The 17,499-nt window shown below is 38.8% G+C and overlaps 1 protein-coding gene and 1 pseudogene across 4 annotated transcripts in view; both read left to right on the top strand.

Moving 5' to 3' along the window:
* Positions 1-17,499, top strand: part of magi3a (membrane associated guanylate kinase, WW and PDZ domain containing 3a) — a 154,170-nt gene that overhangs the window by 26,388 nt on the left and 110,283 nt on the right. The gene's annotated exons all lie outside the window — the stretch shown is intronic.
* On the top strand, positions 8,565-8,690 carry LOC148368680 (U2 spliceosomal RNA; annotated as a pseudogene).

Raw genomic sequence — 17,499 nt, 5'->3', positions numbered from 1 at the left:
AACAGTTGTGTCCGAGGCACCTAACATTTTCTGTTTAAACTGCTCTAGCTCACGGACACGTCCCTCTAGAAGGGCAACCTGCCTACGGACACGGGAGCAACCTTTACAGCAACCCATACTCACTTGTAAGCGTCGGATGCCAAGGGCGTCCTAGCAGCCGTGGGAGGGGATAGCGGCCGTGCAGCCATGTAAGGCGCTAACCTGCTTATTGGGGGTATTAGAGGTTCAGTGTCTTACCCAAGGACACTTCGACATGTAACACGGAGGAGCCGGGATTCGAACTGCGATATCTTGATCCCAAGACAAGCACTCTACCTCCTGAGCCACTGCCGCCCCTAATAGTCTGTAGTATGCAGAAGTCCGTGATCTATGCAGCCGTTGAGACTCTTTGTGATTAAGGGTTATACAAATAAACAGGACTTGACTTCTTTAACTGTAACATAATACAATTACATTTTTTTGTATCCGGATTAAGTTATGCCGTTATATGTATTCCGTTCCTCGCTTAGCCTATGCACAGTCTCCTATGGGGATTTACTCTTCTGGGTTTACTCATGCTATCAGACATCCTCTTGACTGCCAAAGGGCTTAGAAAAGCTGGACCGAGACACACTCGTCTGCATGTGGACGCACCGGCTGCTTCAAAACCACTGTCAAGGGACTTTAGATGTCGGCTGAATCGTGCGACTCGCGCTAATTCACCACTTCTGTTTGCAAGCGCCAAAGTGAACACACATACACGTCTTGCGACTTCTGTGAGCTCTCTCACTATTTAAGCACAAGATGTGGCTGATAGGGCAAGCATGTAAGAGCCAGAATAAAATGATCACTTGGCCGTAAAGCTTGAAAACTGTCTTGTTGTCAGTTTCCTGGCTGCAAGTCTATCACACACATGTTTTTCTTTTGTGAGCGTTGCTGTATTGATCAAGGCACTCAAGAGATTTCAGTGCTGCGATAAATAATTTCCCTCACTCTTTGCTTGATTCACGGGTTTGATCTTATTTATTTTTCATTTTACCTTTAGTTGGGCTCCAACATCAAATATTCCTTTTGACACTTTTGTATTCTACGATTGGTAATTCACAATAAATGGTCTGATGTGCCAACTGGGATGAAGAGACCAACAATATTGCTAAAAGCACACTAGCGCTTAGTTCTTCTCTAAAAAGGGTTCTCAATTTGTGGGTCGTATCCCAAAAGTGTGTTGTGGACCTGTTTTAATTGGGTTTTGGGCCTCTGCCATGGCAAAAAAATATCAATTACACTCTTTAACTGTAGATGGTGATAATGCCCTGCAAGTTGACACCCGTCAATTAACACCACGGACAAAAACTCAGATACAGCAAAGAATATTTATAATATGGAATTTATTATCTTGAACATACTGTGCAGCCTGGTCATCCTGGAAGGGGGATTATCTCATGTGTGGTCCCCTATCAAGGTTTCTTTATTTTCCTCACGCTGTGGTTTTTAGTTTTTCCTTGCCTTCATGTAGGTTTTAAATCAGGGTATGGTGTGATAATAATCTGTAGTCTGTAATAGCCTTTGCATGATTAAGGGCTATACAAATAAATATGACTTTACTTGACTTTAAGAAAAAAGTACAAAAAAATAGTGTCTTGTCCAGTGTTGTGCTGACACATGGAAACATAAAGCCATTGTTTAATGTTTGTGCATGCTGAATCTGTTAACAGTTGATGCTTCACCCAAGTAGCTTCAACGATTCGATGATAAATATAGGTAATTGAGCATTTAAGGGAACATTATCAGATGAACTTGTTTTTGTATTTGCTGGTCATTTTGTTTAAAAAGTATCGAGAATATATAGAATGAATAAAAAATGGCCTTTATTGTCATTACAGTATACAGTATAATGAAATCGGAAGACTTGTCCATTCAGTGCAAGTAAAACAAATTAAAACGTTTAAAGGAAAAAACGCATATTCTACTACCTCTAGTTTAACCTGCACAATCCTTTCATTCATTTTTTTGAGAGGTGGAATACTTTTCTTGATTTGGGTCATGGCTTGTAAGTAGGGTGGGATGGTGGTTCATGAAGTCGGACCAGTTGAGAACCACTGTTCTAAAATTAATATTGTTTGCCAAATTTTATTTGCAGACTCGCTAAATATTTAACCCAAATAATGTGTTTGTTCAAAAATATTTTTAGTATTAACTGGTCATATTGGACTCTAATGTCTTTCCACTGCACTTTTACACCACAAAAAACATAAATCTACATTATCATCACAATTGGAGTTCTAATTAACGATTAGACATGCTATTTTTCATGATACGTTTATTATGTTTTAATATTAGACACCTGAGAAGGAGATTTTGTAGGATTCAAGTTCATTATTTTGACCATTATACCTCACCATAGTTCTTTATTTTGATTCTTACACTTCACTGTCCAAAGATTGCTGGGATGGGCTCCAGCACCCCCGCGACCCTACTGAGGATAAGCGGTGCAGCTAATGAGATGAGATGAGACTTCACTGTCGTTGGTTGTTTTGACTGTTATACTTTACTGTTGTTTGTTATTTTTGTCACAATAAGTCAATAAAGGTACATTATTTGATAACTACACCCTTTAGGATGAATATGCCTTTTGAAACCTGGGATATTTAATAAAAAGTAAGGCCTCAGTTGAGAGCTTTTCGAACAGATTTGGAATTAAGCATTGTGAGGGTTTCTTGTACAGTCCTCTCCTGTTTTCCTTGCAAGTTCATAATAAAATTATGTACTGTCTCCTCATTTTGAGTTTATACTAAACTATAAACTTATTGTCAGTAACTTATTCTATTAATTTGATCGAAGGACGTTTTCTCACTAATGAATGCAAATAATAGAAAACCAATAATGGTCAACCTTTATATTCTTTGCCTCAAGATTAGTGGCCAGATGAACTCTGTATCAGTATAATACACATATGCAAAGCACAAATATTTTTTGCCACTTTAAAGCTACTGCAGCTTTTGAGTGATTCATTCGATGACTTATTAACTTCGGCTTTGAGTCACATCAGAATGAATATTTGTCCTTTGTTGTGACTTTCTGGCGAGCTGCCCTCAGTAGCACTTCCAGTTCGGGGCTTGTTATGTTTTTTTTCATCTTGTCACTGAAACCAGCAACAGAAGAGGGAAAATCAATGACTGGTTATTTTCATATTTTTCTACACGAGTCTGCACACTATTGATCTGTAATTTTGTTGCAACACTGCACTGACTGAGAAAAAAATAAACTTAATTTAAGGCTGGTGTTTTTGCTTATCACGGTGAGTCAGACACTGCAAACAGACTGACATAATTTTTCTGAAAAATAAATCATCTACTAAAACCTTGGTCAGTATGATTCTCTTGTTGACGCAGTGAAAACTTTTAACTATTTTTGAAGATCATTTGAAATTTGCAATCCAAAAGATTACTAACATTAATCTTTACTCAAACCTCATGTTTGGTAATCATGAGTAAATTCTCTTTCAAAGCTTCAGTTATAAGTTGGCCTGTTGTACACGGTGACAAACAATGCTCTGAATTCATACATGTTACCCCCTTATGTTGAAATAGCCATATGGGACTGAAAATAAAACATGTTTTAACTTGCCAAAAAATAAAAACCTTATATAAGCCTTCTAAGAAAGGTATCTAAAGTGATATATACTGTATACATCTGTATTCTTTGGAAAATGTTAAGAATGTTTGTGTCATGTTTGTCCTCCTACAGAAAAATTATCATTTTCCATTATCAAACATTTTTGGAAAAGCGCCAGGGAGCTTCTAGGAGCGCAAATGAGCTGTATGCAACTGCAGAACTGCTTGTTGCTAACCCGTGGCTTAACCCATCAAGTATAGAAATCCTGGTGCTACATGTCTCTTAAGAATAACATTGACTTTTGAACTGTGCTTGTAAACCGGGGTTTTTCCTTGAAATGAAAATGTAATATGAAATTCCAGAGCACATATAATTCGGACAAAATTTACTAGTTTACATCTGTGACTTTCAAAAAAACCTATTACAAAATATGGACTATAAGCCGCACCTTTTTTCCCAATATTTCAACACTGCAGCTTATGCAATGATTTGGCTAATTTATGCATTTTTTCCAAACGGCTACCAGGGGCACCCGTGCAGTAAAGGTTAGAGCAGGGGTGTCAAACTCAATTATACAGAGGGCCAGAACTCAAACCACACCTTTGGTCGCAGGCTGTACAGAATAAATATTTATTAAATACACTAAAACTTGCCTTTTTAAAAAGAATAACTTAAAAAAATATGAGTTTAAAAAAGTCAGGAATATTATTCCAGAATAAACAAACTTAAAAATTAAATGAATTAAAAATCGTTGCTCTCCATAAAAATATCTCCTGTTCTGAAAAAACGGAAATATAATTAAAATTTGTCCTTTTCACTTTGGGAATTTGCTTTGGTGAAAAACATCTTCATATTCATCTTTAACCTTTCAACTTTCTGTATCTTTTCTCTGGATTCAAGTTTTTCAGCTTACTCTAAAGTTTTGTCTTGTAGTGCCGTTTTACATTAAATTCCTTAACTACGGCCACAAAAGCTCCACAAATAAGACACACGGGTTTACCGGCAATGTCAGTTAACATAATTTTCCCGGCCATTGTGGTTTTTAGCATCCGAGTATGGTTTGGAAGTTATCAGTGTTTCATAGACCCGGGCCATTATAGTAGATGTTTATAAAATGATTTCACGGGCCGGATATAATTGTACGCCGGGCCGGATGTGGCCCGCAGGCCCTGAAGTTGACACCTGTGGGTTAGAGTGAGACACCTAGAATTTATCCGTCAAGGAAGACAAAAGAGTAATGTAACTTTGTGCTTAAAACTAGCATGACCAGTCCCGCATCACGGAAAATATGTCAATCAAAAGGGGAAGGTTAACCTACCATATTAGGAAGAATTTTTTGAACATGTTTATTTCTAAACGGAAATAATGTGGCAAAACGAACGAATTACAAGAAGCAATGTCCAACAAAGCAGGAATGTTTTAGGTGGATTCCTATTCTTCCGTCTGCATTATCGTGTGTTTTGGAATAAACAATTCACACGGTTTAATTGTATGGCTTATCCTTGATGTAAATAAGCAATTTTTGCGGATATTTAAATAAGTTGAAGAGGGCCCTGGGACGTAATGGTGAGTCACGCCAGCTTTATAGTTTTCGGACTGATCGTGACGTTTCTCTGATAAGTAGTTTCTGAAGCTATCATCATGTCTTGAATCGCACGAGTTTAAGCTTCCCAATGATATGTGGCATGTTGTATTTCAATGACTGGTGTCATCGTACAGACACGTATTTGATAATCTCCGGTAAAAGTAAATCCAAATAAAAGATAGCTTTCGTTAGCCTGCACTGGCACACAAAATGAATACTTTCCCAAGACACAGTATGACAATTAATTATTGTGCCAGCACAAGCACAGTGGTTAAAAAAAACGCCGCCATTATAAATCCAAACTACATTTTGTATTTCCTTCGGTTGTCTCTGTGTGATGACAAGTTGATGATCTGAAACACTTGTGAGTGATATATATGCAAAAAATGAAGAAATTATTAACAAAATATACTCTTTCACGGAACCGTTTACTGTTGTGATTGTATGAACTTTAGGCAGAAGAGTTAGTTTTTCTGTTTCTGAATTTTTTGCACTCCTTGTGGAAGATTGACAGCTCCTAGTGTGCTTGTTGAATAAGCTTTATCGCTCCGTGGGCAGTCCACAAATGTGTCTTTTTTTGCGTGTCACTTGTCTGTATAATTTATTTATTGATAAAAACTTTCACTCGAGCGAAGGATGTGAATGACACGACTGCTTCTTTTTCATTTTCATACGGGAACGAAGGAGATCGAGAACATTTCATTACGAGAGCTTTTACCCAAACGACATATTCTCATGTTTGTGTGCTCCTTTGCATGCTCGTTTTATTAGCTGGTAGCTGGATTTTGGCTAATGTTTACATGCTAACTCAACAGAGCTAATTGTTGCAGTTCAGCAGTTTTAATTTGTAAACGCCTCCTTTGTGTAACATTTAATCTGTTTGTCCCCTAAATCGATTGCCCGGTAGCAAAATAATTAAATGTATTATTATTTTTTTCATTATGACAAATATCTGAGTGTGCCTTAGTTGTTGTAATAAACTGTGCCGACCAACGAACCAGAATTATCACCGTCATTAGTTCCCTCATTCTCCTGTTTCCTTGTCAAAATTCACTGCCCTGTCTTTTAAAAGCAAAATGCCCTAAATTAAGGCTCTCCAAGCATTTCTATGCTGAGAGCTTCTTTTTGTTACTAAATAGCGAAAACAGAACCCATTTTGATACGCATTTCTAAAATAACTTGTGTTATTTCAGTGTTGCTACTATACTATTACTTATTAATTATTAGAAGTAGGGTTAAATAGGTTCAGTTGAACAAAAAAAAAAAAATTGACTAGAAAATGACAATGACCCAGCACTGGTGAGCTATTATCAGAACAGGTCCACGGGCACCTCAGCTGTCCTCAGGGGCAGTCTGGGGCCTGTGGGCACCGCGTTTGAGAGCCATGTCCTAAATATATGTCGCTATAAAAGGGAGGTACTGTTTTTCTTCATAATCACCCACTTCACTCAAAGTACTGTAGTAAAATAAACGTGTTTGTGTTATTTGCATTTTAGATTTCTCAGCAGTTATACTTCATCTGTTGCACTTAACTAAATAATTAAAAATCTGCACATCACAAATTTAAACAAAGGAATAAACCAGTGACAGTACATGAACAGATTTTGTTACATTCACACAAAATTGTTTCTAATAAGATTGCATGTTTCCAATATTTGGAAACTGAGGTTGTTAGGCCATTTTCTATTTACAGAAACTGTATTGTGTAACTATTCACCGACATATTTTAAACAAAAGAAAAACAAACACAACATAATTGTTCTGCTACAGCAGTTCAAAAATTCCTTTCATTACTACAAAACTGGCAACGTGCTTTTTAGGCTTTGCAGGTCTTCAGTGCGCAGTTTGATCCAGCCGTCTGTTTGTTTAACCCACTTTATTACCCATTTTATCGTGATGCTGCAGCGAGCCCTGTTGCGAGCGCATGAAAATTTATGAGCAGCTTTGTCTCAAGCAAACAGCAGCGCGAGTGTAACATCAGGAGTCGTGACACGACCAAGGATTCAGCACTGCAGTCTCTGCTTGACGCCGCATGAAGCAAGCTTTGAGCTTGCTCCGCGTCAACAGATACACGTTGTCCCCTTCATTTCCCAACCTCCACTTCATTCAGATCCTTGGAGATAATGGTTACTCGGAAAAAAATCTCTACAGGTCTGCTGGGGCACAACCAATGATTTTGGTAGCAAATGCTTAGTAATTTTAATGTGAGGTTTCTCAATCCGGGAGACCTTGCCTATTTCACTGAATTACTGACAATAAATTGATAACTACAATCGCAAAAGTGTACTGTGCGAATATCTTTGCTCTAATGTGCTGTGCCTGTAAGAGATGACGTAATGACATCATTGTTGTAAAGCAAATATGCCCAGCACAAAAATGACTACCACGTTTTTCTGTTTCCCATGTCATTTTTTTTTCGTTTTCTCTTTCTTTTCCACAAACAAAAACTTAAAAGTTACAGTTGCCCAGTTCAAATAACTGGAATTGATGGAACGACTCATATGGACAGTTTCCGGATGAACCAATTTGCCATGTACCATGATGACATCTGATAACATGAAGTTTTGAATCTAATTAAAACATCCAAAGCTAGGTATTGATAAAATAATGTTCGTACGCAATTACGCCAATTGGAGGGACATTCTCAAGTACAGCACATTCTGCAAATTTCCCACTCCTTTGGATTTCTAAGATGTTTAGCAATTTCAAACACTGTCATCCGATACTGGGGGTATCAGTTATATGAGACCATGCCCTAAGAGGCATGATCTGGTCGAGCATCACTGGTCCATACATAAAGAATTGGCTGAGTGATAGCCGATCTTTTTTTTCCTGCCTGGCTTGTCTCGCACGACGGCTGCTTGGCGCGTCCGTGCAGGCCTGGACTACAACCTTGAGATCAGCACATGGGCCATGTTGCGACCATTCAGAGCACCAGACCAAATCTTTTAACGGCGACAAATAAGGTGACGGTGTTGGCTGGTTCTTGGGGAAAAAACTTTTTTTTCTGTGTATAGGAATCTCCCCAAACCGACTAGCATTATAGTGGGAAACTTTCTTTTTGTGCTAGTAACTTTCAGCGGTCGAAAACTCCCATGATCTCTTACCCGAATAGAAAATTCAATAAAATGCTCTGGTGCATTCTATAACTTCATGTTAGTTGTCACTGTCATTGCTGTGTTTCATCTACCAGTGATGTCATAAGTTGACTTTAGTTCTGAGGCTGTTAGGTGGTCTCTGTTGCATTCGTGTGGTCATTTCATGAAAGCCTATGCCAGTTACTTTAATCTTCTCAGGGCTGTAAATCTGCTACTAATACTTTGCATTTTTTCATGAAAATATTTGGTATTACTTATATTATATTACCTTGACTATACTCTTAGGGATCATTTCTCTAGTTTTTGACTTGTGAAATGTGATTTTTGCAATCCGGAGATGGAATAAGAGCTTGCTCTGTCCACTCCACGCATCGGCCCGGTATTGCAGTACCTCCGGGAACGGTGCATTCGCAATGATCGTAGCAAGGCTTTTAGGCTAGGACCTTAGCTTGGCCTTTTGGCTGAGAGTAAGAGTCCCGGTTCCTTGGCTTTGTAGCATATTATGAACTGACCGATAACGGATAATGGATAATTAATAAAGAAAATAGAACAATAACCCTTAAAAAATTCCCCCCACCTTATTATGAGACATTGCCAGCTTGCGATACCGCAACAAAGGGCTCTCCTCAACAGGGAAAACACCTCTTTGCCATCCGGTAAGCACCACAGGTCCTTTAAAACAAGGACTAATTGGCTTTTACTTTTCATTGCATTATTATTAGGCCAGTCTCCAAACACTAATTGTAAATATTTTTTTCCTATTTATTCTTTTTATTTTGTTTTTCCTCTTTTAATTTTTAATTATTTGTTTATCCTGGAGTGGCTCGTTTAATTTTGTTGCAAACAATGTTCGTTACATTGTTATCAATGACAATAAAAACAATTCTACGTCTGATGTGCAACCGTTTAAAAATTAAGCATGAGGCTGGAATCAGTTGTTTTAAATTATTCAATATGGGTGGTGTGCCTTGAGATGATTTTTCAATAAATAAAGTGTGCATTGAATCAAATATTCAGAAATAGTCAGGTCATGTTTATTTGTATAGCCCTTAATCACAGGGAGTCTCAAATGGCGGCACTGACCACAGAATATTGCAAACTACAGACTACTATTGCAGATCCCCTGATCTAAAACCTACATAATTGCAAGGAAAAGTTCAACAAGAGGAAAATGAAGAAGAGGGTTGAGCATTCCACAGCACCGTGGCCTGAACGGAGAATGCTCTCGAACCTGCCGATCTCTTCTTGGCTCTTGGGATCACTAGTAGACCAGCATTTTCAGAGTCTGATGTACAACCCTTTTGACATTTTCAACATTAGAAATTAGGCATGAGGCTGGAATCGGATGTTTTGAAACATTTAATATGGATGGTGTCCCTTCACATTTTTTTCAATGTATAAAGTGTGCATTGACTCAAAGGTTAAGAAATAGTCAAGTTTATTTGTATAGCCCCTAATCACGTCAACTCTCAAAGAGCTGCAGGGCCACAGACTATTGCAAACCGCAGACTATTATTACACATCCCCTGATCTAAAACCTAAAACTCAAAAACCTTTATCAAATACATTTTTGACAAAAATCCTGTTTTGAATTAACTAAAATATTTAAAATCTTTTTTTCTGATACCAGTTCATACAGTTTAAAATAAGCAAAGCTTTCAGTTTTGTTGCTATGAGAACTGTCCTTTTTTGCTCTATGTGTTGCTCTCCCTTTTAACATCATAAATGGGTAAAGGGTAATGGAATGGAATAAGAAGTAATGTTTATTACCATTGCATCTCATATGAACAATGAAATTGAATTCACTTAACATTTACAAGAATCATTAAAAAACAAACCGGTATTGACCAGCAGAGCGAAACAGGAAGCTCGACGGGTTGCCAAACCGTGCCACGATTTTGATGGGGCGGAAGCACAATGGGATAAACAAGACCGAAGTTGTGATTTTAGAGGCACAATATACTTTGATTTAAAAAAAAAACAAGCATCAAAGCAACAGTTAGTCATCTAGTGAAAAAAAGCCCCATTCACTTCTGCTTCATGCTTATCATTGTGATAAGATTTATTTTGGGTCACACCGTCAAGTCATGTTTATTTGTATAGCCCTTAATCACAAATTGTCTTAAAAGGCTGCACAGACCACAGATCATTGGAAACCACAGACTATTATGACACCATCCCCTGATCTAAAACCTAGATGAGGGCAAATAATACACATATATATTGTCAACATTAACTATATGTTATTCATATGCTATAGAATAGAAGTGTGTTTTAAGCTTAGATTTAAAAATTTCTACTGAGGTTGCAGATCAAATCTCAGGGGGAAGAGCATTCCACAGCACCGGGGTCCAAATGGAGAACGCTCTTGAACCTGCGGATCTCTTCTTGGCCCTTGGGATCACTAGTAGACCAGCGTTTTCAGGGCGAAGGCTCCGGACCGGAACGTAGGGGGAAATTAAATCTGAAAGATATGAGGGAGCATGTCCATGCATGATTTTGTATAATACCAACAGAACCTTAAAATCACATCTTAAGCTAACAGGGACCCAATGCAGGTTATCTAAAATCGGGGTAATGTGATCAAAATTTCTTGTCTTCGTCAACAGCCTTGCAGCAGCATTTTGTACCATCAGTTGGACGAATAAATTGTAATCCATCATATTGGGCCAGGAACACCTCACACTTCTGCCTTTATTTGCCACACTCGTTAAACTCGCCACACTTGTTTGCTGGTTTCGGGGGAGTTTCTAAAAGAGGTTATATTTCCAGCTCGAGAGGGGATTTTTGTTGTTGTACGTCCAGCTGACTATTAAGTCCTTGCCCTGCTGCTCCCCACTGCTGTCCTAGACGCCATAATGGGTGCAGTTATGGTAGCTCGGTGTCCAGATACCCTTTGTTATCGATTGCCTCCCATTCAGCGTTTTTGTTTACGTGCGGTTTAAACTTTTAGGAGGACTGCTTTTGCAGCCTTCAAAATAACACATAGCCCGAGAGCACTTTCATCCGCAGGTGTACTGAGCGTTCTCACCAAGTGTAGTTGTGGGGGGAGGTGTTTGAGGCATGCCTGGAACAAAAAAGATGAGAGACGCTCAGGGTGTGCGTATGTGTCGACATTCTTGATAAAGAATAGAGAAGGAAGACGCTGCAGTGAGACCAATTAATTGAGTCTTTGAAACCCGCAACCTACAGAAAGCCATAGCGATGCAGCACTGCGGCATCGTGCACAGAAGCTGCTTATTCTAACAGATCAAATATCACTCTGTCAAATGAAATGTCCCGGATGCGCGTACTTTTTTGCTCCGGAAAATTTGTCTGTTTTTTTTGTTGTATCACTTTGATCACACTGCTGATTTCCTCATTCGTTGCATTCCAGTACTGACGGCAAGGTTAGCTTGCCAGGCTTCTCTTAGGCATTGCTATGCTATTCACGGACTATAAATCTGTGCTGTCCTGCATAATTCCCTCTACTTTGAAGTTTTGCCCCTAAACACAGGATCATAAATCGAACTGTTAATAAGGATAAAACACATTTGCATTCCACTTGCCCCCTTTGCATTCTGCTTGTCTTTTTGCTTTTTTGCTTTCTTAAGCCAACACCACTTTGCATTCTGTGCAAATCCTTGGCCATCCCTATCTATTTAGTTAGAAGTTGAGTTCAAGAAAAAAAAGTTGATGAACTCCCTCAGATTTTGGATGAAACATAACAGCCTGTATACTGGTGTGTAAAATGTAAATTTTCTGATCCAGATAAAAAGTACAATGAGAGTTATGTATCTCTATGTGTTTACTTGCATTAAGTGTAAAACGTAAATAAGCAGAAAGACAAATTCCTCATGAGTAATGAAATAAAAGAGCTCATTTTATAAATTTTTGAAGTATAATTTCTTGACAAATTAATGACAGTGAAACTGTAAGGAAAAGAAAGGTACTTTTTTAACACCAAAGTTTGACATTTGACATTCTCATGATTTCTTCATTTTCCTCATGTTGAGGTTTTTGAGTTTTTCCTTGCCCTTATGTTGGTTTCAGATCAGGGGATGGTGTAATAATATTCTGAAATAATAGTCTGTGCAGCCCTTCGAGAGTCTTTGTGATTAAGGGCTATACAAATAAAAATGACTTGACTTGACTTGACATTAAATGTAAAAAAATGTGTATACCGGTATTCATCAATGCATCAAGTGCTTCAGTAAAGCTGTTTAATTTTTTAGCTAACATAAACATAGAAAACTACAAGTGAGGTCAAGTCATGTTTATTTATATAGCACTCAATCACAGGGAGTCTTGTAGGGCTGCACAAACCACAGATTATTGTTAACTACAGACTATTATTACACAATCCCCTCATCTAAAACCTACATGAGGGCAAGGAAAAACTTGAGGTAATCCCCCTTCCAGGATGACCAGTCTGCAACGGATGTTGCAATAACAAATAGTACAGGCGCTCCCCTACCTACGAACATTCGAGTTATAAAAAACGGTAGATACAAAAAAGTGCGTACATTTTATCTTTTTTACTGCGCAAACATTTTCTTGATTTTTTTGTTTTGTTTTGAAAGTTCAATATTTCCTTTTTTCAAATGTTATTCATTTTAGAGAGTCAATTAGGTCTTGATACTGTTTCAGTGGATCAAATAGGGCCATCTTTATAAACTACATGAAAGGTTTCTTGGCCGCTCCTCAATTATTAAAAACAATGTAGGTAAAACAAGGCCGTTAATACTTTTTATGATCCTCCAAACACCATATCTTCCTATTAACACACCCTAAGTGTATGTCTCAAACTAACCGACAATGTTCTTGCCCCTGAGCAAGATCTGTCCCTTGAGGGTGTCTTACACTGCTTACAATGCTCCAGAGTCTCACCGTTCATTCACTCATTACTAAAGTGCACGGAATATCTCCCAGGACATAAAGCAGGAATCGAGCTGTGAACTAAAGGTGTCATTGTTCCCATAAAGTGGTGGTGGGTGTGCACATGACAGATGCGTAATAATGTATACATTATGTGTGCGTCTTGTTGGGGCAACTTGAGTTTGAGTCAGATGCTGGCTTGGCTGACTGACCCTCGACTTGAGGGGCAGACGAACAACAGAGAGTGTTTTGCTAAACTCTGCTGGAACCCAGCTGAGAAATTATGAGCACACATTCACACACACACGGCCACACTCAGACTGTTTGTAGTTGACTGAGCACAGCGGCAAGTCATTGTTTAGTGAACTATGCCGAGGAAAGGCTGCAGACACGCACTTGTGTTTATTTGTCGGGATTTCCCGCTCTTATGTTTAAATCGAAGCTTAAAACACACTTCTATTCTATAGCATATGAATAACCTATATTTTATGTTGACAATATCTGTGTATTATTTGCCCTCATGTAGGTTTTAGATCAGGTGATGGTGTCATAGTGGTCTGTGGTTTGCAATAATATTTGGTCTGTGCAGCCCTTTGAGACTCTTTGTGATGAAGGGCTATACAAATAAACAGGACTTGACTTGACTCTTGCATCTGGACATTTCAAGTTTAACCCATTTGTGAAGCCAAGCCGTCATGTGGCGTGTACGCTCTCTGCTCCCCGTCTTTTTGTGTCTCTTATCTCCTTGCCTCATTTGCCTGCCGCCTTTCAGCCAGTGAAACTGTAACAGAGATGGAGGATATTTTGTCTTTACCACACCACAAGTGTAAACGATGTGTGTCTGATCAGATGCCCTTTGCTCCTATGTACAGTCAAGTCAAGTCAAGCCAAGTCATGTTTATTTGTATAATCCTTAATCACAAAGAGTCTTAAAGGGCTGCACAGATCAAAGACTATTACAAACCACCCTCCTCTGGCACCCTCCTCTGATCTAAAACCTACACGAGGGCAAATAATACACAGGTATTGTCAACATAAAATATAGGTTATTCATATGCTATAGACTGTAAGTGTGTTTTAAGCTCAAGGAGTTCCCCTGAGGTTGCAGATTGAATCTTAGGGGGAAGAGCATTCCACAGCACCAGGGGCCGAATAGAGAACGCTCTCGAACCTGCGGATCTCTTCTTGGCTCTTGGGATCATTCAGTCATCGTCCGATCAAGATTAATCACAAAAATGTCTCAAAGAACTGCACAGGATTACAATTACACCATCGCCTGATCTGAAACCAATATCAACATTCCAAGATTTTGATCCCCTCCCAAATATTGCTTTCCTCCCATGCAAACTTCTGTCAGCCCAAATTAATTATTTATCTCTGCCCTAGCGATGCGTCACTCACTGACTCTCTGGAGGCCCAAAGTGCAAAGCTCTCATTTCAAAGAATTACAGTCTTGCTCTTTATTTCTGATTCCAGCTGTTACATGCATAGAGGTTCCTCCCCCATAGTTAATTAATTATTTTTGCTATCAATTGTCAATGTAATTAAAAGCCTTTGGGTTCTTCAGAGGTCATGGATTTTTAAGGAGAATTTCTTTCCTCAACTGTCATTAACCGGAACAGGATCAGGACCCAAATGCATGATGTTTCTCACACGCCTTTCATTTTACGGGAAATGGGGAGTCATGCACGTTAGGCAGCAGTCTGGCGTGGAATGATAGGAAGCCAGAGGCCGACGAGATCGATACCAATTGCCCGAGCAGATATCGGCCAGATGGGGTCGATACCAGACAGGACGGGACAGGCAGGATTGATATCAAAACAGGATATCGAAACTAGACAGTACAAACTAGACGGGAACGAAACTGGAAACCGATACTAAACAACGGGACAGACAGGATCGATATCAAACCAGGATATTGAAATTAAACGGGACAAACTAGACTGGAACGAAACTGGAAACCGATAATAATTAGGACAAAATAAACGGGAACAATACAGGAAAGGAAATACCAGCAGGAAACAGGACCGAGTCAAAACCCACGACTTGTGGGACTCGTTGACGGACTGACAAAGAAAGAGTGAGAGCACTGAGCTTAAATAGAAGGAAAGCCAATCTGTCAACGAGCCGCAGCTGGCGCCATACGGGCGGGGCCAATTGGGCGCCACGTCAACCGTTTAGCTTTTTGTTTCTTTTAAAGAAGTACATTCTCATACATATCAAATTCGTTGACCAAGGTACATAAAAAACTGAAACCATCCCTACTTTTTTCAAATTACATTTTCCAACTTAACTATATTTTAGGACCTGTCTATTTTAACCATAGACAAGCCCTTGGGGTGTCACCTGTTTTTATTTATCCAGAGAGTTTGTTTTTCTCCCTCACCATCTGCTTCTCCCTTTTCTGTCTGTCAGCACCTTCAATTTTCCCTAAAGCTCAAGTGAAGATGCACACAAACAGTGTGAGCCCAGAGAATTACATAGTGCATTCTCTCTTTATGACCATTGCACGCGAGTCAGCGTTTTGAGGTGCCAGATGTGCTCTTTATGGGTGAACTAGTGAACAAAGATTTTACTTTAACTTAATTTGTCAGTTCAGAAATCAAGTATATATAATATGTATTCTTTTTTCCTGACTTGAGGCCACAATTTATTCTCATAGTTTTTAAACCATGCGGCTTATACAATAACGTGGCCAATGAACTGATTTTGTTCGGCAAATTTATGGATTTTATCCCAAAGCAGCCGGCATGATGGAAAAGATAAGAGTTAAACTGAGGGAATATATGTGTGGTAGAAGATGCCAGTTGGAATGTATGTCAAAGAAGACACTGGTTCGGACTATTCCTCATGAAATGCATATAATGCAGTTTTTCGTGCTCTGCTAGTGCTCTTCTACTTCAGTTGTGACTCAAATATCTACAAAATGGATTTTCCTTTACATTTTCGCACTGGGTGCATCTTATTATCACATGTGCTCTATCTATAGTCCGTTAAGGAGGGAACATCTATCCATATGACTATTATCAATGAAAAGAATAATACTGAAGTCAAATTTGAACAAAGCAGCACGGCAGGGCAGTGGTTAGCGCATGTGCGGCACAGTTCTGAGGTCATGAGATCAAACCTTCGTGTGTGGAGTTTGTATGTTCTCCCCGTGCTTGTGTGGGTTTCCTCCAGGCACTCCAGTTTCCTCCTACATTCCAAAAACATGCATGTCAGGTTAATTGCTCGGTTCAAATTGTCCCTAGGTGTGAATGAGCGAGCGAATTGTCTGTCCCTGTGTTCCCTGCGACTGGCTGGCAACTAGTTCAGGGTCTCCCCTGCTCCCCTGCCCACTGTCCGAGGATAGCTGGGATGGGTTCCAGCACCCCCGCGACCCTACTGAGGATAAGCGGTGAAGATAATGAATAATAATGAATGATAATTTTGAATAGTAGAAATCTTGCCCCTGACCTGGGTTTATTTTCAGCATATAGTTACTGCTATTTCCAATAGGTGTATCACATTTTTTCAGCATTTTTTTTTTTTTTTTTTTTTTTTGCATCTTTTACTATTTTGTCAAATTTCTATTGAAGCAAAAAATTTAAAATGGTAAACAACAGATGAGGGTTTTAGAAATAACCATGATGTTATATCTGTGTTTGTTTTTGTTTTGGAGAGGGCTGCAACTAAGGATTATTTTAATAATTGATTAATCTGCCTATTATTTTTTCGATTAATCGATGAATTGGATTAAAAAAAAAAAAAAAAATTTTCTTCTTTATTCAAATATTGAATTTTTGTGGACATAGAAATTGTGCACAAAACTGAATTTTCTACAATATTAATCAATGAAAAGAAATCAGTGTTTGTCAAATAAAAAACAAAATACATAATAATCTATGCTATACACCTGAAAATATAGATATTTATTATCAATTGAAACAAAAGGCATCTGTGTTGTGTAAGGCGCATGAGCTTTCGGAACAAGAAATAAATGCAAATCTAAAAACCCAGTAACATGATTTTTTTAACATTAATGAGCAAAAAGTAACCACTTTTACCCTTGCTCACTAACGCACTCACGCTTCCTTGTTTGAGATTTTTGCATCACAATGTAAAAATGTGAGGATGTCAATAAGGATCATGTTGCGGATACTCCCAGTGATGACAGCGTGCCATGGAGTGCTCCCACACCTTCGCATACTTGGGTCGGACTGTTTTTTTGTGTCCGTCATGTTTCATGAGTTGAATCTAACATACCCTTTGAAAATAGCACCTTAGTTTGCACTCAACCTCACTCTGTTATGCTCGCCGAGCTCCCGTGTGTGTGACGCCATTGACTCTGCGACGTGCTGAGTGAGGCATTCATCACGCGACACA

The sequence above is a fragment of the Urocampus carinirostris genome, chromosome 3 (genome assembly GCF_059441175.1).
Source record: "Urocampus carinirostris isolate Australia breed hairy pipefish chromosome 3, RoL_Ucar_1.0, whole genome shotgun sequence".
NCBI classification, from domain to species: Eukaryota; Metazoa; Chordata; class Actinopteri; order Syngnathiformes; family Syngnathidae; genus Urocampus; species Urocampus carinirostris.
The sequence above is the reverse complement of the archived record's forward strand: the minus strand, read 5'-3'. Positions and strand labels throughout refer to the sequence as shown.